Source organism: Camelus bactrianus, chromosome 6 (genome assembly GCF_048773025.1).
Source record: "Camelus bactrianus isolate YW-2024 breed Bactrian camel chromosome 6, ASM4877302v1, whole genome shotgun sequence".
Taxonomy (NCBI): domain Eukaryota; kingdom Metazoa; phylum Chordata; class Mammalia; order Artiodactyla; family Camelidae; genus Camelus; species Camelus bactrianus.
The window spans coordinates 98,462,308-98,485,936 of record NC_133544.1 but is presented as its reverse complement, the minus strand read 5'-3'; positions in this window follow the sequence as shown (position 1 = coordinate 98,485,936).

The following is a 23,629-nucleotide window of genomic DNA, read 5'->3' as shown; positions in this document are numbered from 1 at the left end:
AGTGTCTCCTGCAACCCGTTCCCTTGGTGCTAGATGAACGAACGTCTCTCCACTTGCTCAGTTCTGAGAGATAAGTGTGTCTGAAGCCGTCCTTCAATCACCTTGTTGGGAACACAAAGTTTCTTTTCAGTAGCAAACTCCACTCAGTGCATATATATGGGGAGTTACTAGCTTCAAATCTGTTTTACAGTGAAAACTGCAGGAACTTCAAACCGCCACTAGGAAACAGACTGAGAAAGCAGAGAAAAAGTGTCTCCTGCAACCCGTTCCCTTGGTGCTAGATGAACGAACGTCTCTCCACTTGCTCAGTTCTGAGAGATAATTGTGTGTGAAAGCCGTCCTTCACCTAGCTTGTAGGGAACACAAAGTTTCTTTTCAGATGCAAACTCCATTCCATACATATATATGGGGAGGTACAAGCTCCAACTCTGTTTTACAGTGAAAACTGCAGGAACTTCAAACCGGCACTAGGAAACAGACTGAGAAAGCAGAGAAAAAGTGTCTCTTGCAACCCGTTCCCTTGGTGCTAGATGAACGAACGTCTCTCCACTTGCTCAGTTCTGAGAGATATGTGTGTGAGAAAGCCGTCCTTCACCTAGCTTGTTGGGAACACATAGATTCTATTCAGTAGCAAAATCCCCTCCATACATATATATGGGCAGGTACTAGCTCCAACTCGGTTTTACAGTGAAAATTGCAGGAACTTCAAACCGGCACTAGGAAACAGACTGAGAAAGCAGAGAAAAAGTGTCTCCTGCAACCCGTTCCCTTGGTGCTAGATGAACGAAAGTGTCTCCACTTCCTCAGTTCTGAGAGATATGTGTGTGTGAAAGCCGTCCTTCACCTAGCTTGTTGGGAACACAAAGTTTCTTTTCAGTTGCAAACTCCATTCCATACATATATAAGGGGAGGTACTAGCTCCAAGTCGGTTTTACAGTGAAAACTGCAGGAACTTCAAACCGGCACTAGGAAACAGACTGAGAAAGCAGAGAAAAAGTGTCTCCTGCAACCCGTTCCCTTGGTGCTAGATGAACGAACGTCTCTCCACTTGCTCAGTTCTCAGAGATAAGTGTGTGTGAAAGCCGTCCTTCACCTAGCTTGTTGGGAACACAAAGTTTGTTTTCAGTTGCAAACTCCATTCCATACATATATATGGGGAGGTACTAGCTCCAACTCGGTTTTACACCGAAAACTGCAGGAACTTCAAACAGGCACTAGGAAACAGACAGGGAAACCGGAGTAAAATTTCTCCTGCAACCCGTTCCATTTGTGCTAGATGAACGAACGTGTCTCCACTTGCTCAGTTCTGAAAGATAAGTGTGTGTGAAAGCCGTCCTTCAACTAGCTTGTTGGGAACTCAAAGTTTCTTTTCAGTTGCAAACTCCATTCCATACATATATATGGGTAGGTACAAGCTCCAACTCGGTTTTACAGTGAAAACTGCAGGAACTTCAAACCGGCACTAGGAAACAGACTGAGAAAGCAGAGGAAAAGTGTCTCCTGCAACCCGTTCCCTTGGTGCTAGATGAACGAACGTCTCTCCACTTGCTGAGTTCTGACAGATAAGTGTGTGTGAAAGCCGTCCTTCACCTAGCTTGTTGGGAACACAAAGTTTCTTTACAGTTGCAAACTCCATTCCATACATTTATATGGGGAGGTACTAGCTCCAACTCGGTTTTACAGTGAAAACTTCAGGAACTTCAAACCGGCACTAGGAAACAGAATGAGAAAGCAGAGTAAAAGTGTCTCCTGCAACCCGATCCCTTGGTGCTAGATGAACGAACGTCTCTGTACATGCTCATTTCTGAGAGATTAAGTGTGTGTGAAAGCCGTCCTTCACCTAGCTTGTTGGGAACACAAAGTATGTTTTTAGTTGCAAAATCCATTCCATACATATATATGGTGAGGTACTAGCTCCAACTCGGTTTTACAGTGAAAACTGCAGGAACTTCAAGCCGGCACTAGGAAACAGACTGAGAAAGCAGAGTAAAAGTGACTCCTGCAACCCGTTCCCTTGGTGCTAGATGAATGAACGTCTCTCCTCTTGCTCAGTTCTGAGAAATATGTGTGTGTGAAAGCCGTCCTTCACCTAGCTTGTTGGGAACACAAAGTTTCTTTTCAGTTTCAAACTCCATTCAATACATATATATGGGGAGGTACAAGCTCCAACTGTGTTTGACAGTGAAAACTGCAGGAACTTCAAACCGGCACTAGGAAACAGACTGAGAAACCAGAGAAAAAGTGTCTCCTGCAACCCGTTCCCTTGGTGCTAGATGAACGAGCGTCTCTCCACTAGCTCAGTTCTGAGAGATATGTGTGTGTGAAAGCCGTTCTTCACCTAGCTTGTTGGGAACACAAAGTTTCTTTTCAGTTGCAAACTCCATTCCATACATATGTATGGGGAGGTACTAGCTCAAACTCGGTTTTTCAGTGAAAACTGCAGGAACTTCAAACCGGCACTAGGAAACAGACTGAGAAAGCAGAGAAAAAGTGTCTCCTGCAACCCGTTTCCTTGGTGCTAGATGAACGAACGTCTCTCCACTTGCTCAGTTCTGAGAGTTAAGTGTGTGTGAAAGCCGTCCTTCAAATAGCTTGTTGGGAACACAAAGTTTCTTTTCAGTTCCAAACTCCATTCCAAACATATATATGGGGAGGTAGAAGCTCCAACTCGGTTTGACAGTGAAAACTGCAGGAACTTAAAACAGGCACTAGGAAACAGACTGAGAAAGCAGAGAAATAGTGTCTCCTGCAACCCGTTCCCTTGGTGCTAGATGAACGAACGTCTCTCCACTTGCTCAGTTCTGAGAGATAAGTGTGTCTGAAGCCGTCCTTCAATCACCTTGTTGGGAACACAAAGTTTCTTTTCAGTAGCAAACTCCACTCAGTGCATATATATGGGGAGTTACTAGCTTCAAATCTGTTTTACAGTGAAAACTGCAGGAACTTCAAACCGCCACTAGGAAACAGACTGAGAAAGCAGAGAAAAAGTGTCTCCTGCAACCCGTTCCCTTGGTGCTAGATGAACGAGCGTCTCTCCACTAGCTCAGTTCTGAGAGATAATTGTGTGTGAAAGCCGTCCTTCACCTAGCTTGTAGGGAACACAAAGTTTCTTTTCAGAAGCAAACTCCATTCCATACATATATATGGGGAGGTACAAGCTCCAACTCTGTTTTACAGTGAAAACTGCAGGAACTTCAAACCGGCACTAGGAAACAGACTGAGAAAGCAGAGAAAAAGTGTCTCCTGCAACCCGTTTCCTTGGTGCTAGATGAACGAACGTCTCTCCACTTGCTCAGTTCTGAGAGTTAAGTGTGTGTGAAAGCCGTCCTTCAAATAGCTTGTTGGGAACACAAAGTTTCTTTTCAGTTCCAAACTCCATTCCAAACATATATATGGGGAGGTAGAAGCTCCAACTCGGTTTGACAGTGAAAACTGCAGGAACTTAAAACAGGCACTAGGAAACAGACTGAGAAAGCAGAGAAATAGTGTCTCCTGCAACCCGTTCCCTTGGTGCTAGATGAACGAACGTCTCTCCACTTGCTCAGTTCTGAGAGATAAGTGTGTCTGAAGCCGTCCTTCAATCACCTTGTTGGGAACACAAAGTTTCTTTTCAGTAGCAAACTCCACTCAGTGCATATATATGGGGAGTTACTAGCTTCAAATCTGTTTTACAGTGAAAACTGCAGGAACTTCAAACCGCCACTAGGAAACAGACTGAGAAAGCAGAGAAAAAGTGTCTCCTGCAACCCGTTCCCTTGGTGCTAGATGAACGAACGTCTCTCCACTTGCTCAGTTCTGAGAGATAATTGTGTGTGAAAGCCGTCCTTCACCTAGCTTGTAGGGAACACAAAGTTTCTTTTCAGATGCAAACTCCATTCCATACATATATATGGGGAGGTACAAGCTCCAACTCTGTTTTACAGTGAAAACTGCAGGAACTTCAAACCGGCACTAGGAAACAGACTGAGAAAGCAGAGAAAAAGTGTCTCTTGCAACCCGTTCCCTTGGTGCTAGATGAACGAACGTCTCTCCACTTGCTCAGTTCTGAGAGATATGTGTGTGAGAAAGCCGTCCTTCACCTAGCTTGTTGGGAACACATAGATTCTATTCAGTAGCAAAATCCCCTCCATACATATATATGGGCAGGTACTAGCTCCAACTCGGTTTTACAGTGAAAATTGCAGGAACTTCAAACCGGCACTAGGAAACAGACTGAGAAAGCAGAGAAAAAGTGTCTCCTGCAACCCGTTCCCTTGGTGCTAGATGAACGAAAGTGTCTCCACTTCCTCAGTTCTGAGAGATATGTGTGTGTGAAAGCCGTCCTTCACCTAGCTTGTTGGGAACACAAAGTTTCTTTTCAGTTGCAAACTCCATTCCATACATATATAAGGGGAGGTACTAGCTCCAAGTCGGTTTTACAGTGAAAACTGCAGGAACTTCAAACCGGCACTAGGAAACAGACTGAGAAAGCAGAGAAAAAGTGTCTCCTGCAACCCGTTCCCTTGGTGCTAGATGAACGAACGTCTCTCCACTTGCTCAGTTCTCAGAGATAAGTGTGTGTGAAAGCCGTCCTTCACCTAGCTTGTTGGGAACACAAAGTTTGTTTTCAGTTGCAAACTCCATTCCATACATATATATGGGGAGGTACTAGCTCCAACTCGGTTTTACACCGAAAACTGCAGGAACTTCAAACAGGCACTAGGAAACAGACAGGGAAACCGGAGTAAAATTTCTCCTGCAACCCGTTCCATTTGTGCTAGATGAACGAACGTGTCTCCACTTGCTCAGTTCTGAAAGATAAGTGTGTGTGAAAGCCGTCCTTCAACTAGCTTGTTGGGAACTCAAAGTTTCTTTTCAGTTGCAAACTCCATTCCATACATATATATGGGTAGGTACAAGCTCCAACTCGGTTTTACAGTGAAAACTGCAGGAACTTCAAACCGGCACTAGGAAACAGACTGAGAAAGCAGAGGAAAAGTGTCTCCTGCAACCCGTTCCCTTGGTGCTAGATGAACGAACGTCTCTCCACTTGCTGAGTTCTGACAGATAAGTGTGTGTGAAAGCCGTCCTTCACCTAGCTTGTTGGGAACACAAAGTTTCTTTACAGTTGCAAACTCCATTCCATACATTTATATGGGGAGGTACTAGCTCCAACTCGGTTTTACAGTGAAAACTGCAGGAACTTCAAACTGGCACTAGGAAACAGACTGAGAAAACAGAGAAAAAGTGTCTCCTGCAACCCGTTCCCTTGGTGCTAGATGAACGAACGTCTCTGTACACGCTCATTTCTGAGAGATAAGTGTGTGTGAAAGCCGTCCTTCACCTAGCTTGTTGGGACCACAAAGTTTCTTTTCAGTTTCAAACTCCATTCCATGCATATATATGGGAAGGTACAAGCTTCAACTCGGTTTTACAGTGAAAACTGCAGGAACATCAAACCGGCACTAGGAAACAGACTGAGAAAGCAGAGGAAAAGTGTCTCCTGCAACCCGTTCCCTTAGTGCTAGATGAACGAACGTCTCCCCACTTGCTCAGTTCTGAGAGATAAGTGTGTGTGAAAGCCGCCCTTCACCTAGCTTGTTGGGAACACAAAGCTTCTTTTCAGTTGCAAATTCCACTCCTTACATATATATGGGAAAGTACTAGTTCCAACTCTGTTTTACAGTGAAAACTGCAGGAACTTCAAAATGGCACTAGGAAACAGACTGAGAAAGCAGAGAAAAAGTGTCTCCTGCAACCCGTTCCCTTGGTGCTAGATGAAGGAACGTTTCTCCACTTGCTGAGTTCTGACAGATAAGTGTGTGTGAAAGCCGTCCTTTAACTAGCTTGTTGGGAACCCAAAGTTTCTTTTCAGTTGCAAACTCCATGCCATACATATATATGGGGAGGTACTAGCTCCAACTCAGTTTTACAGTGAAAACTGCAGGAACTTCAAACAGGCACTAGGAAACAGACTGAGAAAGCAGAGAAAAAGTGTCTCCTGCAACCCGTTCCCTAGGTGCTAAATGAACGAAAGTCTCTCCACTTGCTCAGTTCTGAGAGATAAGTGTGTGTGAAAGCCGTCCTTCACCTAGCTTGTTGGGAACACATAGATTCTATTCAGTAGCAAACTCCCCTCCATACATATATATGGGGAGGTACAAGCTCCAACTCGGTTTTACAGTGAAAACTGCAGGAAATTCAAACCGGCACTAGGAAACAGACTGAGAAAGCAGAGAAAAAGTGTCTCTTGCAACCCGTTCCATTGGTGCTAAATGAACGAAAATCTCTCCAATTGCTCAGTTCTGAGAGATAAGTGTGAGAGAAAGCCGTCCTTCACCAAGCTTGTTGGGAACACATACATTCTATTCAGTAGCAAACTCCCCTCCATACATATATATGGGGAGGTACTAGCTCCAACTCGGTTTTACAGTGAAAACTGCAGGAAATTCAAACCGGCACTAGGAAACAGACTGAGAAATCAGAGAAAAAGTGTCTCCTGCAACCCGTTCCCTTGGTGCTAGATTAACGAATGTCTCTCCACTTGCTCAGTTTTCAGAGATATGTGTGTGTGAAAGCCGTCCTTCACCTAGCTTGTTGGGAACACAAAGTTTCTTTTCAGTTGCAATCTCCATTCCATACATATATATGGGGAGGTACTAGCTCCAACTCGGTTTTACACTGAAAACTGCAGGAACTTCAAACAGGCACTAGGAAACAGTTTGGGAAACCAGAGTAAAAATTTCTCCTGCAACCCGTTCCCTTTGTGCTAGATGAACGAACGTCTGTCCACTTGCTCAGTTCTGAGAGATATTTGTGTTTGAAAGCCGTCCTTCAACTAGCTTGTTGGGAAAACAAAGTTTCTTTTCAGTTGCAAACTCCATTCCATATATATATATGGGGAGGTACTATCTCCAACTCGGTTTTACAGTGAAAACTTCAGGAACTTCAAACCGGCACTAGGAAACAGAATGAGAAAGCAGAGTAAAAGTGTCTCCTGCAACCCGATCCCTTGGTGCTAGATGAACGAACGTCTCTGTACATGCTCATTTCTGAGAGATTAAGTGTGTGTGAAAGCCGTCCTTCACCTAGCTTGTTGGGAACACAAAGTATGTTTTTAGTTGCAAAATCCATTCCATACATATATATGGTGAGGTACTAGCTCCAACTCGGTTTTACAGTGAAAACTGCAGGAACTTCAAACTGGCACTAGGAAACAGACTGAGAAAGCAGAGTAAAAGTGACTCCTGCAACCCGTTCCCTTGGTGCTAGATGAATGAACGTCTCTCCTCTTGCTCAGTTCTGAGAAATATGTGTGTGTGAAAGCCGTCCTTCACCTAGCTTGTTGGGAACACAAAGTTTCTTTTCAGTTTCAAACTCCATTCAATACATATATATGGGGAGGTACAAGCTCCAACTGTGTTTGACAGTGAAAACTGCAGGAACTTCAAACCGGCACTAGGAAACAGACTGAGAAACCAGAGAAAAAGTGTCTCCTGCAACCCGTTCCCTTGGTGCTAGATGAACGAGCGTCTCTCCACTAGCTCAGTTCTGAGAGATATGTGTGTGTGAAAGCCGTTCTTCACCTAGCTTGTTGGGAACACAAAGTTTCTTTTCAGTTGCAAACTCCATTCCATACATATGTATGGGGAGGTACTAGCTCAAACTCGGTTTTTCAGTGAAAACTGCAGGAACTTCAAACCGGCACTAGGAAACAGACTGAGAAAGCAGAGAAAAAGTGTCTCCTGCAACCCGTTTCCTTGGTGCTAGATGAACGAACGTCTCTCCACTTGCTCAGTTCTGAGAGTTAAGTGTGTGTGAAAGCCGTCCTTCAAATAGCTTGTTGGGAACACAAAGTTTCTTTTCAGTTCCAAACTCCATTCCAAACATATATATGGGGAGGTAGAAGCTCCAACTCGGTTTGACAGTGAAAACTGCAGGAACTTAAAACAGGCACTAGGAAACAGACTGAGAAAGCAGAGAAATAGTGTCTCCTGCAACCCGTTCCCTTGGTGCTAGATGAACGAACGTCTCTCCACTTGCTCAGTTCTGAGAGATAAGTGTGTCTGAAGCCGTCCTTCAATCACCTTGTTGGGAACACAAAGTTTCTTTTCAGTAGCAAACTCCACTCAGTGCATATATATGGGGAGTTACTAGCTTCAAATCTGTTTTACAGTGAAAACTGCAGGAACTTCAAACCGCCACTAGGAAACAGACTGAGAAAGCAGAGAAAAAGTGTCTCCTGCAACCCGTTCCCTTGGTGCTAGATGAACGAACGTCTCTCCACTTGCTCAGTTCTGAGAGATAATTGTGTGTGAAAGCCGTCCTTCACCTAGCTTGTAGGGAACACAAAGTTTCTTTTCAGATGCAAACTCCATTCCATACATATATATGGGGAGGTACAAGCTCCAACTCTGTTTTACAGTGAAAACTGCAGGAACTTCAAACCGGCACTAGGAAACAGACTGAGAAAGCAGAGAAAAAGTGTCTCCTGCAACCCGTTCCCTTGGTGCTAGATGAACGAACGTCTCTGTACCTGCTCAGTAATGAGAGATAAGTGTGTGTGAAAGCCGTCCTTCACCTAGCTTGTTGGGAACACAAAGTTGCTTTTCAGTTGCAAACTCCATTCCATACATATATATGAGGAGGTACAAGCTCCAAATCGGTTTTACAGTGAAAACTGCAGGAACTTCAAACCGGCACTAGGAAACAGACTGAGAAAGCAGAGAAAAAGTGTCTCTTGCAAACCGTTCCCTTGGTGCTAGATGAACGAACGTCTCCCCACTTGCTCAGTTCTGAGAGATAAGTGTGTGTGAAAGCCGCCCTTCACCTAGCTTGTTGGGAACACAAAGTTTCTTTTCAGTTGCAAACTCCATTCCATACATATATATGGGGAGGTACGAGGTCCAACTCGGTTTTACAGTGAAAACCGCAGGAACTTCAAACAGGCACTAGGAAACAGACTGGGAAACCAGAGTAAAAGTTTCTCCTGCAACCCGTTCCCTTGGTGCTAGATGAACGAACGTCTCTGTACATGCTCAGTTCTGAGAGATAAGTGTGTGTGAAAGCCGCCCTTCACCTAGCTTGTTGGGAACACAAAGCTTCTTTTCAGTTGCAAATTCCACTCCTTACATATATATGGGAAAGTACTAGTTCCAACTCTGTTTTACAGTGAAAACTGCAGGAACTTCAAAATGGCACTAGGAAACAGACTGAGAAAGCAGAGAAAAAGTGTCTCCTGCAACCCGTTCCCTTGGTGCTAGATGAAGGAACGTTTCTCCACTTGCTGAGTTCTGACAGATAAGTGTGTGTGAAAGCCGTCCTTCACCTAGCTTGTTGGGAACCCAAAGTTTCTTTTCAGTTGCAAACTCCATGCCATACATATATATGGGGAGGTACTAGCTCCAACTCAGTTTTACAGTGAAAACTGCAGGAACTTCAAACAGGCACTAGGAAACATACTGGGAAACCAGAGTAAAATTTTCTCCTGCAACCCGTTCCCTTGGTGCTAGATGAACGAACGTCTCTGTACATGCTCAGTTCTGAGAGATATGTGTGTGTGAAAGCCGTCCTTCACCTAGCTTGTTGGGAACACAAAGTTTCTTTTCAGTTGCAAACTCCATACCATACATATATATGGGGAGGTACAAGCTCCAACTCGGTTTTACAGTGAAAACTGCAGGAACTTCAAACCGGCACTAGGAAACAGACTGAGAAAGCAGAGAAAAAGTGTCTCCTGCAACCCGTTCCCTAGGTGCTAAATGAACGAAAGTCTCTCCTCTTGCTCAGTTCTGAGAGATAAGTGTGTGTGAAAGCCGTCCTTCACCTAGCTTGTTGGGAACACATAGATTCTATTCAGTAGCAAACTCCCCTCCATACATATATATGGGGAGGTACAAGCTCCAACTCGATTTTACAGTGAAAACTGCAGGAAATTCAAATCGGCACTAGGAAACAGACTGAGAAAGCAGAGAAAAAGTGTCTCCTTCAACCCGTTCCCTTGGTGCTAGATGAACGAACGTCTCTCCACTTGCTCAGTTCTCAGAGATAAGTGTGTGTGAAAGCCGTCCTTCACCTAGCTTGTTGGGAACACAAAGTTTGTTTTCAGTTGCAAACTCCATTCCATACATATATATGGGGAGGTACTTGCTCCAACTCGGTTTTACACCGAAAACTGCAGGAACTTCAAACAGGCACTAGGAAACAGACTGGGAAACCGGAGTAAAATTTCTCCTGCAACCCGTTCCCTTTGTGCTAGATGAACGAACGTGTCTCCACTTGCTCAGTTCAGAAAGATAAGTGTGTGTGAAAGCCGTCCTTCACATAGCTTGTTGGGAACACAAAGTTTCTTTTCAGTTGCAAACTCCATTCCATACATATATATGGGTAGGTACAAGCTCCAACTGTGTTTGACAGTGAAAACTGCAGGAACTTCAAACCGGCACTAGGAAACAGACTGAGAAAGCAGAGAAAAAGTGTCTCCTGCAACCCGTTCCCTTGGTGCTAGATGAACGAACGTCTCTCCACTTGCTCAGTTCTCAGAGATAAGTGTGTGTGAAAGCCGTCCTTCACCTAGCTTGTTGGGAACACAAAGTTTGTTTTCAGTTGCAAACTCCATTCCATACATATATATGGGGAGGTACTAGCTCCAACTCGGTTTTACACCGAAAACTGCAGGAACTTCAAACAGGCACTAGGAAACAGACAGGGAAACCGGAGTAAAATTTCTCCTGCAACCCGTTCCCTTTGTGCTAGATGAACGAACGTGTCTCCACTTGCTCAGTTCTGAAAGATAAGTGTGTGTGAAAGCCGTCCTTCAACTAGCTTGTTGGGAACTCAAAGTTTCTTTTCAGTTGCAAACTCCATTCCATACATATATATGGGTAGGTACAAGCTCCAACTCGGTTTTACAGTGAAAACTGCAGGAACTTCAAACCGGCACTAGGAAACAGACTGAGAAAGCAGAGGAAAAGTGTCTCCTGCAACCCGTTCCCTTGGTGCTAGATGAACGAACGTCTCTCCACTTGCTGAGTTCTGACAGATAAGTGTGTGTGAAAGCCGTCCTTCACCTAGCTTGTTGGGAACACAAAGTTTCTTTACAGTTGCAAACTCCATTCCATACATTTATATGGGGAGGTACTAGCTCCAACTCGGTTTTACAGTGAAAATTGCAGGAACTTCAAACTGGCACTAGGAAACAGACTGAGAAAACAGAGAAAAAGTGTCTCCTGCAACCCGTTCCCTTGGTGCTAGATGAACGAACGTCTCTGTACACGCTCATTTCTGAGAGATAAGTGTGTGTGAAAGCCGTCCTTCACCTAGCTTGTTGGGACCACAAAGTTTCTTTTCAGTTGCAAACTCCATTCCATGCATATATATGGGAAGGTACAAGCTCCAACTCGGTTTTACAGTGAAAACTGCAGGAACATCAAACCGGCACTAGGAAACAGACTGAGAAAGCAGAGGAAAAGTGTCTCCTGCAACCCGTTCCCTTAGTGCTAGATGAACGAACGTCTCCCCACTTGCTCAGTTCTGAGAGATAAGTGTGTGTGAAAGCCGCCCTTCACCTAGCTTGTTGGGAACACAAAGTTTCTTTTCAGTTGCAAACTCCATTCCATACATATATATGGGGAGGTACGAGGTCCAACTCGGTTTTACAGTGAAAACCGCAGGAACTTCAAACAGGCACTAGGAAACAGACTGGGAAACCAGAGTAAAAGTTTCTCCTGCAACCCGTTCCCTTGGTGCTAGATGAACGAACGTCTCTGTACATGCTCAGTTCTGAGAGATAAGTGTGTGTGAAAGCCGCCCTTCACCTAGCTTGTTGGGAACACAAAGCTTCTTTTCAGTTGCAAATTCCACTCCTTACATATATATGGGAAAGTACTAGTTCCAACTCTGTTTTACAGTGAAAACTGCAGGAACTTCAAAATGGCACTAGGAAACAGACTGAGAAAGCAGAGAAAAAGTGTCTCCTGCAACCCGTTCCCTTGGTGCTAGATGAACGAACGTCTCTCCACTTGCTCAGTTCTGAGAGATAAGTGTGTTGAAAGCCGTCCTTCACCTAGCTTGTTGGGAACACAAAATTTCTTTTCAGTTGTAACTCCACTCCATACATATATGTGGGGATGTACTAGCTCCAACTCGGTTTTACAGTGAAAACTGCAAGAACTTCAAACCAGCACTAGGAAACCGACTAAGAATCCATTATAAGTCTTTCTACTGAACCCACTCCCTTTTGTTAGTTGAACAAATGTCTCTCTATATGTTGAATATTGAGTGTTATGTTTTTGGTAAGTCTTCAATGTTCTAAATTGTTTAGAACACATTTTTTTTCTGTTTTAATCTGCCCTACATACATTTATATGCTGATTACTATCTCCAACTCAGCTTTACAGAAAAACTTCATTATATTTGCCCGGATCTAAGATAAGATACTGATAAACCAGGGTAATTTTTTCTACTACAGTCCATTCCATTTATACTGGATAATAGAACTTCTCTTCTCATTCTCAATTCTGACAGATAAATATTTGTGCATGGCATCAGAAAGCTTAATTGTTGGAAAAACCGTTTCTTTTCAGTGGGTAAATACACTACATGCATATATATGTGAAAGTACTAGCTCCAAGTCGATTTTACAGTGAAAACTGCGTGAACTTCAAAGCGTCACTCTGAATCATACTGTGAGTCCAGGGTATGTGATTCTATTTCAACCCTTTTCCTTTTTATATATGAACGAACTTCTCTCCTCTTGCACAATTCTGAGTGTTAAATGTGTGTGAAAGTCTTCAATTAAATTTCTTGGGAACACACAGTTTCTTATGAGTGTTTTAATTCACTACATTTGTATAAATGTGGAGATACTAGTTACAACTCGTATTTACAATGAAAACTGCATGAACTTCAAACCAGCACTAGGAAGCATAGTCAGAATCCAGTGTAGGTGTTTCTCCTGCACACCATTCCCTTTACGCTAGACAAATGAATATCTCTCCACATTCTCAATATTCAAAACTGAATGAGTGTTGAAGCCATCCTTCATCTACCTTGTTGATAACCCAGAGTTTCAGTCCAATGGAAATTACTTTTCTTTCATATATATAGGAACTTTCTAGCATGGACTCGGTTTTATACTGTAAACTTCTTTTATTTGAAACCGGCTTTGAGAAACCTGCTGACAACTCATAGAATCTGTTTCTGTATATCACTTAACCTTCAATGCTGGATGAAAAAACTCCTCTCCACAGGCTTACTTCTGACATCTGAATTTGTTTTGGAGATGACCTTCACTTAACTTGTTTGAATACCAGAGGTTCTGTTGTAGGGGAACTAAGCTACTTACGTATCTAACGGCAGGCGCTCACTCCAACGTGGTTTTCCACACTAAATCGCTTTTACATTGAAAACGGCGTTAGGAAACATGCTGAAATTTTAGAGAATGTGTGTCTGTAATACCTCTGCATTTTATTCTGCATGAAGGAACTCCTCTCAACATGCTCAATTTTCATAACTCTATGAGTTTGGAAGCTTTAATTCACCTAGCTTGTTGGAAACCCAGAGTCTCAGTCCAAGGCAAACTAAGCTGCTTCCATATATATCGGGACGTAATAGTACTAACTCAATTTTAAACTGCAAATCGCCTTTACTTGAAATCGGCTTTGAGAAACATGCTGAGAAATCAGAGTAATTATTTCTGTATGTCACTTAACCTTCAATGCTGGATGAAAGAACGTCTCTCCACAAGCTCAATTCTGATATCTGAGTTTGTGTTGGAGCCGTCCTTCAGCTAACTTGTTGGAAATCCATAGTTTCTGGTACAGGGGAACTACGCTACTTACATTTGTAAGGGGGGGCTTTCGCTCCAACTTCGTTTTCCAGATCAAACCGCTTTTACATTGAAACCGGCATAAGAAACACAGTCAGAAATCAGAGAATGTGTGTCTAGAAGTCCCTCTGCCTTTTATGCTGGATGAAGGAACGCCTCTCCACATGCTCAATTTTCAGGAATATAGGAGTGTGGAAGCCACCTTTCACCTAGCTTGTTGGAAACCCAGATTTTCAGTCCAAGGTAAACTTCGCTGCTTTCATATATATGGGGACGTACTAGCACGAACTCAGTTTTTCACTGCAAACCGCTTTTACTTGAAACCGGGTTTAAGAAATATACTGAGAAATCAGAGAACGTGTTTGTACGTCTCACTCTGCCTTTTATGTTTACTGTGAAACGGTGGTTTGAAAGAAAAATCACTTTGCTTTGGTAAACTGCTTTGAATCGAGTTCCTCCGCTTTGATATGTAATTTGGGTAGTTCCCGTTTTCCAGAAGCTCTGGCTTTCCAACAGGTTAGGAGAAGGACGTCTCCAACACAAATTCAAGTGTCAGAAGTGATCTTGTGGAAAGGCGTTCTTTCATCCAGCATTGAAGGTTAAGTGACATACAGAAATACTTACTCTGAATTCTCAGCATGTTTCCTAATGCCAGTTTCTAAGGAAGAGTGGTTTGCTGTGGAAAACCACTTTGGAGCGAGAGCCTCTGCTTAGATATGTAAGCAGCGTAGTTCCCCTAGACCAGAAACCCTTGTTTTCGAAGAAGTTATCTGAATGGCTCCAACTCACATTTAGATGTCAGAAGTGAGCATGTTGGGAGGCGTTCCTTCTTCCACCATTGAAGGTTAAGTGACATACTGAAACACTCACTCTGATTTCTTAGCATGTTTCTGAAATCCGTTTCAAGTAAAAACGTCTTGCAGTGGAAATGAGAGTTGGTGCTAGTTCGTTCGCATATATATGAAAGCAGCGTTGTTTCCCTAGTCCAGAAACTGTTGGTTCCCAACGAGCTAGGTGAAGGACGGCTTCCATACATATACAGGTTTGAAAATAGAGCATGTGTAGAGGCCTTATTTCACCCAGCATAAAAGGCAGAGTGACATATAGAAACACATTCTCTGATTTCTCAGCATGTTTACTAACGCCGATTTCAAAGTAAAAGTAGTTAGCTGTGGAAATCCACGTTGAAGCGAGTGCCTCCCCTTAGACATGTTAGTAGCGTAGTTCCCCTAGACCAGAAACAATGGGTTTACTGCAAGTTAGGTGAAGGACAGTTCCAACACACATTCAGCTGTCAGACGTGAGCATGTGGAGATGCGTTCTTTCATCCAGCATTGAAGGTAAAGTGACATACCGAAACATTTACTCTGATTTCTCAGAATGTTTCGCAAAGCCGGTTTCAAGTAAAAGCGGTTTGCATAGGAAAACCGAGTTGGTGTTAGTACATTGCCATATATATGAAAGCAGCGTAGTTTCCCTAGTCCAGAAATTCTGGGTTCCCAACAAGCTTGGTGAATGACGGCCTCCACACTTATACAGATCTGAAAATAGAGCATGTGGAGTGATGTTCTTTCATCCAGCATAAAAGGCAGAGTGACATGTAGAAACACATTCTCTGATTTCTCAGCATGTTTACTAACGCCGATTTAAAAGTAAAAGCTGTTTGTGTGGAAAACTGCATTGGAGAGAGTGCCTCCCCTTAGATATGTAAGCAGCGTAGTACCCCTAGACCAGAAAATCTTGTTTTCCAACATTTTAAGTGAAGGACGTCTCCAACACTCATCCAGCTGTCATAAGTGAGCATGTGGAGAGGCGTTCTTTCATCCTGCATTGAAGGTTAAGTGACATACTGAAACACTATCTCTGATTTCTCAGCATGTTTCTCAAAGCCGGTTTCAAGTAAAGCGGTTTGCAGTGGAAATGAGGGTTGGTGCTAGGACGTCCCCAAATATAAGAAAGCAGCGTAGTTCCCCTAGTCCTGAAACTATGGTTCCCAACAAATAGGTGAAAGAATGCTTCCATACATATACAGATTTGAAAATAGAGCATTTGGAGTGGCGTTCTTTCATCCATCATAAAAGGCAGAGTGACATGTAGAAACACATTCTCTGATTTCTCAGCGTGTTTACTAACGCTGGTTTCAAAGTAAAAGTGGTTTGCTTAGGAAAACTGCGTTGGAACGACTGCCTCCGGTTACATTTGTAAGTAGCTTAGTTCCCCTAGACCAGAAACTCTGGGCTTCCAACAAGTAAGGTGAAGGACACCTCCAACACACATTCAAATGTCAGAAGTTATCATGTGGAGAGGCGTTCTTTCGTCCAGCATTGACGGTTAAGTGACATACAGAAACACTTACTCTGATTTCTCAGTGTTTTTTTCAGAGCCGGTTGCAAGTAAACATGGTTTGCAGTGAAAAACCGTTTTGGTACTAATGCATCCCCATAGATATGTATGTAGCGTAGTTTCCCTACCCCAGAAACTGTGGGTTCCCAATTAGCTAGTTGAAGGACAGCTTCCAAACTCATACATTATCTAAAAATTGAGCATGTGTTGTGGAGTTCTTTCATAGAGCATAAAAGGTGGAGTGACATATAGAAACACTAACTCTGATTTCTCAGCATGATTCTGAAAGCTGGTTTCAAGTAAAAGCTCTTTGGAATGGAAAAGCCAACTGGAGCTTGTGCCTCACCTTATATAAGTAAGTACCGTAATTCCCCGAGACCAGAAACTGGGTTCTCAAAAACCTAGGTGAAAGTTGGCTTCCACTCACATATGTTTCCAAAATGGAACAAGTGTAGAAGAATTCCTTTGTCTCACCTAAACAGCAAGGCTAAATCTCAAGCACTTACCATGATTTCTCTGCATGTTTACTTGAGTAGATTTAAAGCTAAAAGCATTTTTCGCTCAGATACCTAGTTAGAGCTTATTCCTGCTGTTATATATATCGGTCGGGCAGTGCCCCAACACCACAATTCTGTTTTCCAGCAGTGTTGGTGAAGGGTGGCTTCCACACATATTTGGTTTTCTCTCATCCTCACTCTTCTGCTTAGACATCAATGCAGGTTGTGTATTGTGGAAGCCAAGGAAATTTTTTTTCATTTAGGATCAGCCTCGGAGAAAACTGAGACCTGCTTCTGCTTCTTTTCCCTGCTAGATTTCCTCTTGGTGCATTACCAATCCTCAAGAGTGAGTTCCTTTAACCAAGTAATTATTTCAAAAAAATGAGCAGGTTTCCATATGGCCATTACTTCTTTTATATTCTTGCTTTTTAATACCTCTCTTCCATCTCTTTATCTCCAGGTGTCTTATTTCTATGTCCTTTGGTTTGGGCTGATGGCTAATCAGCATTAGTGTAGAAATTGTTGCTTGATATTACTGATCTATATTCTTTCCATGGATATTTGATTTATCATTGGAATTTAGGGAAGATAGTTTCTTTAAAAAATCTCTGGTAAGTAACTTGCGGAGGACCCTGATTCTGTTGGTCTAGAACTATAATGCTTAATTTCTGAATAAGTGATACTTTCACAGAGCTCAAAATTCCAAAGGTTTGCGTGTCACCTCTGTCCCGAAGACTTTCAAACTTTTCTTTGGGGGCACTCAGAACTGAGTGTGTGTGTGTGTGTGTGTGTGTGTGTGTGTTTGTGTGTGTGTGTGTGTCCTTCTGGACTTAGTTTAGCCTGAAATGAGCAAAGGCAAGTACCCCCCATTTTACACAATCAATAGACGACTTTCACAATTTGATACCTTTTAAAAATATATGAACTGTAATGTTGTAGAATTTTACAAGAGGCAGTGACCTTCAGGACTGTCAGCAATGGAGGCAGAACAGTTGGAGGGACAGCAGGTGCTCGTGCTCAGTGGCTGAAGTCACACAACATCCACGGCCACCTCTGGTTAATCTTATAGAGTGGGTGCTGTCTGCAGGCTTTCAGGGCTGTGCCCCCTCCCCACCAAACATATATATTAGGAAAAGTGGTGAGCCTCAGTATGAGAAACAATAAAGAATTAGTAGGGGAAATTGAGTTTATTGTTTTTAAAAGAAAAATTAACATCCAGGTAGTTTAATTTCAGCTCCTAATAGACTGATGTGTTGACATTCACAAGGATGCGTAAACACCTGCAAGATCATGGGGCAGGACAGGAGACTCTGAAGCAGCAATCACCACACACAACTTCCACTGCTGTCCTTGACAGCCTTATAGAATTACTTGATTAAGAAAAGGCCATAGATTTTAAATATCATCATTTTGAGAAACCAGTACTTTTGAAATCTTATATACTAATGTAACTAAATTGGATAAAGAAATGTTAAATGTGTAATAAAGCATCCAAAGAGGTAATGATTACTGAAAACACCACAAATTGAAGAGGACCACAGCATAATGTGCATATATATTTTAATGATCTGGAAGAATCAGCTCAGCAGTCTATTCGAGACATCTAGAGATGATGTCAAAAGTGGGTGTCCTTGGATAGCTTTTTGTGAATGTTAGAGTGAAGTCAGGGTCAGGTACACAAAATTAGTTTAAAAACAAAAGGTGAACCAGATTTCTTTTCAAAAATCTATTGTGTCTTGTTAGAAATCATCAAATCCAGTGTCAAGGGAAGGAAAAAAAAACCTAGTGACCACGTGACTGTTTCAGGAGCTGGTAGTAAAATGACAGTTGACAATTGTGTAAATTAGATATGATCTTGATGTCCAACTGACCCAAAGATTTTTAGTCCATGTGCCAATAATATATCAAGGAATAAATAGTGATATATGTTTTATCAGCTCTGTTATCCCCCCTTCAAGCCTGCATTTTGATTGGGAAACTAAGAACTTCTACTGCAGGGAGGGGGATTTTCAAAAATGGAGTGTCCCCCAACCGAGAAAATTAAGAAAATGTAGCCATACACTGTAGAGACACAGGGAGATCTGTTGAGCCAGATGACACTTGCTTTACTGTCAACTAGTGGAGGTGCAGCTTTTTGAAGACTTGGGTACCACGTTGCTGCCTTTCTCAAGGTATTGCCGACGGCTCTTGAGAAGCGATGAAGTGAGGCCAAGGAATTAGCCTCCGAATGCCCTTTGCCATGGATGTTGTCTCTATTCGCCACTTTTAAGCTTTAGCTTAGACAAGTTGCCGTGTCTTGCCAAGTGAGCTAAATACAGTAAGTACATCTTGAAGCACACGACTCTTTCCTCCTCACTGCAGCAGAGGACCTCTGCATTGGAGCATCCTGAGATGTCATCAATTGTCATTTTTTATGTTCGGAATCAGTAAGGATGCTATGTCCACATGGATGAGGAGGGTAAGATTTCATTCTCTAAAGTGGCAATGATGGGTTGACCTTTTCACTTAAAGGGTCTGACATCAACAAATGCGTGTCTGTTCTGGACCAAGAAGAAACAAGTGTTTGAAAAAGAATAGCTTGAAAGGTCAGTGGGACATGTCAGGCATCTTCTTCATGTCCTCAAGTTCGGGTATCCAACATGGTTTTCCTATCCTGAGTGATACTGACAATTTGCCGTGCTCTGTGCCACATGTATACCAAAGGCTTTCCTAAATAAAATATCTAGAAATGGTAACATTCTTGATATGTGTTAAACCGGGGGATGTGAAGGATTTAAAATTAGTCCCTAATGTGCATTGATTTTTTTAAAGACATCAATTTTATAGAAACTTTTGAAGAATTAAAGTGACAGAAAATTACAAAGCACCTTTTCCTTCTGGTAAGAAAGGGTTCTGTATTCCTTTATTGATGAATGTAACATAGAATCAGTACTAATATTGTTTGTATTGTACTTAGTGTTTACAGAGTGATTCACAGATATTCTCCTATTTCATCTGTGCAATGACCTCTGGAAGATAAGATTTCCTAGTTATGCTTTTTAATGTCTATTTTTAACTCTGTCTAAAAGCAGATTGAGCCCCATTTGCTCAATTTAGAAGGCTGGACTGATATTGTGTCAGAACATTCCATGAGGCAGAGGAAAGGAAGAGACTGGGGTTCTACATGATGGAAGCTGCTCCTGAAATGATTTGACCAGTAGTCTTATCCATTTTTCCCAAGGCTGGAAACAAAACATAACCCAAGACAAGGAAAACAAGGATCCCATGTGACTCCAGCCTTGGCACGTAGAGTCACTGCTGTCTTTCTGTGCCTTGGAGAGGAGGATGCTTTGGGACTGTGTTCTACAAACTCTGTTTTGTTTATCTCCACAGTGTCTTGTTTTACTGGCATATGCTGTAACTTGATTTAAATTTCATAGCTTTAAAACAAAAATCAAGATCTCTTTATCATTTATTAACTATTTGGTAAAGAGTTTTTGGTGAATATTGAACTTTATTATTAGGTCTTACCATGGCAATGCACAACACCTAGTTCCCCAGATAACAGCAGTTGCTTAAACATGCTAAAATTGTATTTCCCTCTTACATAAAGAAGTCAAGCAATCGGTAGCCCAGGGCTGGTTTGCATGATGGCCCCTGGGTCAGAGAACAAGATGCCTGTTATCTTCAGCCCATCAACCTGATGGCCCAAAGTGGCTGCCTGAGGGTCAACCATCAGGTCCACATTCCAGGCAGCAGAGAGGAGGGAAGAAAGGTGCTTCAGTTCCCTTTTGGGATGGTTCTGTAAAGTCCCAGGTAGCTTTCCTGCTTTTATCTTGCTTTAGACAGAGGGCTGAGAGACAGCTTGCTATGAGGTAAGCTCAACTCAGGACCAGCCTTCTCCCTCGAGGGGAGGGGAGGGAGTGCGCGGGGAGGAACCGATCATCCTGCACATGGTGTAAGACACCACGATGAGCCGCCGGGGGCCTCTGCAGTCCGCCCATTGCTTTGGGCTGCACTGAGCGGTTGGTAACGGTTGAGATTTTCACGTAGAGGTGCGTGTATGCTTGAACAATTGCTCGGTTCATTTAAACTAGTGGCTACCAGAGCACGTTGGAGAACAAATTTGTTCTCACCTTCTAGCCAGAGACCCTCCCGCCAGGTTGCTGTCCTGCTGTTCATTTCCACGTTATTTTCCAAGACTTCCAGAGGAAATGTAAGCAGCCTGATGCTCAAATGCTTTTCTGTGTGATTCCCCCCTTGTTCTTTGAAGGAAAAACAAATTGCCTAGAGAAGAGTGGACAAAATTCCAACCCTCCATTTCTTTAAAGCTCTGAGATTTGGTGTTAGGAAATAGAAGAAAATTCCAGAAACACCGTTAAGAAACATTATTTCTTTCAAATGTGATTTTTAACAGCAAAGGACAATATAATTTATAGAACAACTTTTAAGACAATTGAATTGGCAGTAAGTTCACATAATGAAACTTCCAACAAGTCTTTATATTTCTCCTGGAAATTCCTTGGCTATTGGTGTAAATTATTAATAATTAATATCAGCTTTCTATTCTTTCTCTTCCTGTAGTTGTAGAGTTACATGAAAATAGCTTGTTGTGTCACTGAGAAAGCCTCCTGGTCAGCCTTTTAGTTAAACAGCTTGTGTGCGTTTCGGTGGCAGGTGTGCTAAATAGTAGTTTTCAGGCACTTGGGGGATGCCCATCACACCAGCACTGTGGGAGCCTATTTCTCACCCACGACCAGGTGAGACCCTCCTTTCCTCCACTGCCTCGCCCAGCCCCCCGCATTCTGGTTATTTCTCACCACCCAATTTCATCAGATTCAGCCCTGCACAAGCAGAACAAGTCTTGGTTTCTCAAAGACCAGGATCTTAGTTCTAGGTTTTGTTAAAGGACAGTGTATAAAATCAGGCAAATTTATGTGTCTATTGAGGCCTCGGGATCTCTGCAATTAAAACAAGAAGTTGAGTTACAATACTATTCTTTTCCACTTCTGAATTTCTATAACTCCACACAATAGCTTTTTTATTAATTAGCTAAAAAATTTTTCCAGAATATATTTTCCTAAGATTCACAAATATCTGTTACTTTATATTTAAAGATGCTATATTTAAAAAATGGAATAATTATTTACTTTTAAAAAGTAATTTAAGTCAAGAAATGTTTGATACTGAAAGTTTACTATGAGTTCAAGTATGTAAGCTTAATTTTTGTGGTACTGTCGTTAAAACACACAACCTGAGAGTTGTGGGTTAAGTTTTATCTGGGGCAAAATGAGGACCAGAGCCCAGGTGTCAGCATCTCAGAGAGCTCGGAGGAACTGCTCTGAATTTGAGGGGGAGTTCAGCATTATATGAGATTTCATTGAATGCAGGCGTGCAGTCAAGTGTACGTTAAGTCAGAGGCTGCTGCTATTCGAGGAACAGGTGTCTCTGTTAATGATTTTAGTGCTTTTCTAGATAGGAGGATATGCAAGAATTTGGGCTCATAAAATTTCCTGAAAATGTCTAACTATCTGAAAGATTTTCTGCCCATTTTCCCAGAGCACAGAGCGCCCCATTCCTGATCTCCACCCTGAACTACTTTCAGAGGGTGTTCAAGGTCAGCAGCTGCAGTGGCTCATGACTTAATCAAATCAGAGGTAGATGACAAGTGCCAATTTTTAGTTGACAATATGTATATATTGTAGGAAAAAAATGTTACTTTCCAACCCTACCCCTGTTTTACTTTTAGTTAGAGGTCAACTGATAACTGTTAGATGACTTAAGTCAGATGAGGGGTGAAGGAGTCGTCTCGTGAGCCGGCCAGTGCTCTATGTCAGCCTTCTTGATCACATTCAATTTTCTTTCTGTTCAAACAGCATGCATCTGATTTTATGAAGTTTGGAGACTGTCCTGAGCACATGGGGTCTGGAAGTGGCCCTGTTCCTGTGGTCTTTGTTTATTCTGTGAATTATGGTGTGAAACTTTATGTGCCCAAGCTTCATCATAATTTCAAACTTTAAGGATTTAAATATGGGAGATGGATGCCAAGTTCTGGGAATAGATTTTCAGGATAACAGCCAGGATTGGTAAAAAGTAGGGAGAATGGATACAGCCTTTAAAAAAGAAAAGTTATTTTACAATTTCTGGCAGATAAATTAAAGTCCTCGTTGGGATTCTATCAGGAATGTTTAATTGGGAGACCTACCTCCCATTTTCATGAAATAAAATAATTTTATTATTTGTTTAGTGCCTAATGTCTAACAAATAAGTATCCCCTTTGCATATATTTTTATCATTTAATCTCTACAAAGATTCCCTGGAGAACACACGTGTCACAGGTGAGGGAACCAATATCATCCAGGGTAAGTGGCTGGAAGGCAGATGGGTTGGAGGGCTTACCCTCCTTCAGGCTGAGACAGAGACACCAAGGTTTATTGACAAGCTTGTTGTTGAAGTTGTTTATTTAATACTTTGCTTCCTTGATGAATTGGATCTCTTGAAATTGTTTATGTCTGGCTTATCTTCCCCTCTCTCCTCTGCCTCAGGACTTCTCCTCGTAAGTAGTATGAATTCAGCCTGAGCTGATTCAGGAAAATCAGAAAATAAAAAATTAGCCCACACAAATGACTTCTTAGTCCTTGTAATTCAGTACTTCCTAAAATTCTCAGAAACGCAAGGAAGGTGTGTTACCTCGGGGACTGAGTGCATTTGAAGAGTGAGAAATGTTAAGTGTGATATGGTAAAGGCGCAGGCTCTATAGACAAAGATCCGGGTTTGGATACTGGCTCCATCAAGTACTGGAAACATGACCACCTACAGCCTCAGTTTCTTCATGTGTTAAATGGGCTGATGGAGCTCACGTCCAAGTGGTCAGGTCAAAATGAGATGGTACGAGTGACTCTCAGGCAGAATGCTTGGCAAAGTGCTAGTTGCTCTTGCTGGTTTATAATGTCCTCTTAGGTAATTCCGTTGTCCATTGGCTTGAGAATACCTCCTCATTTGA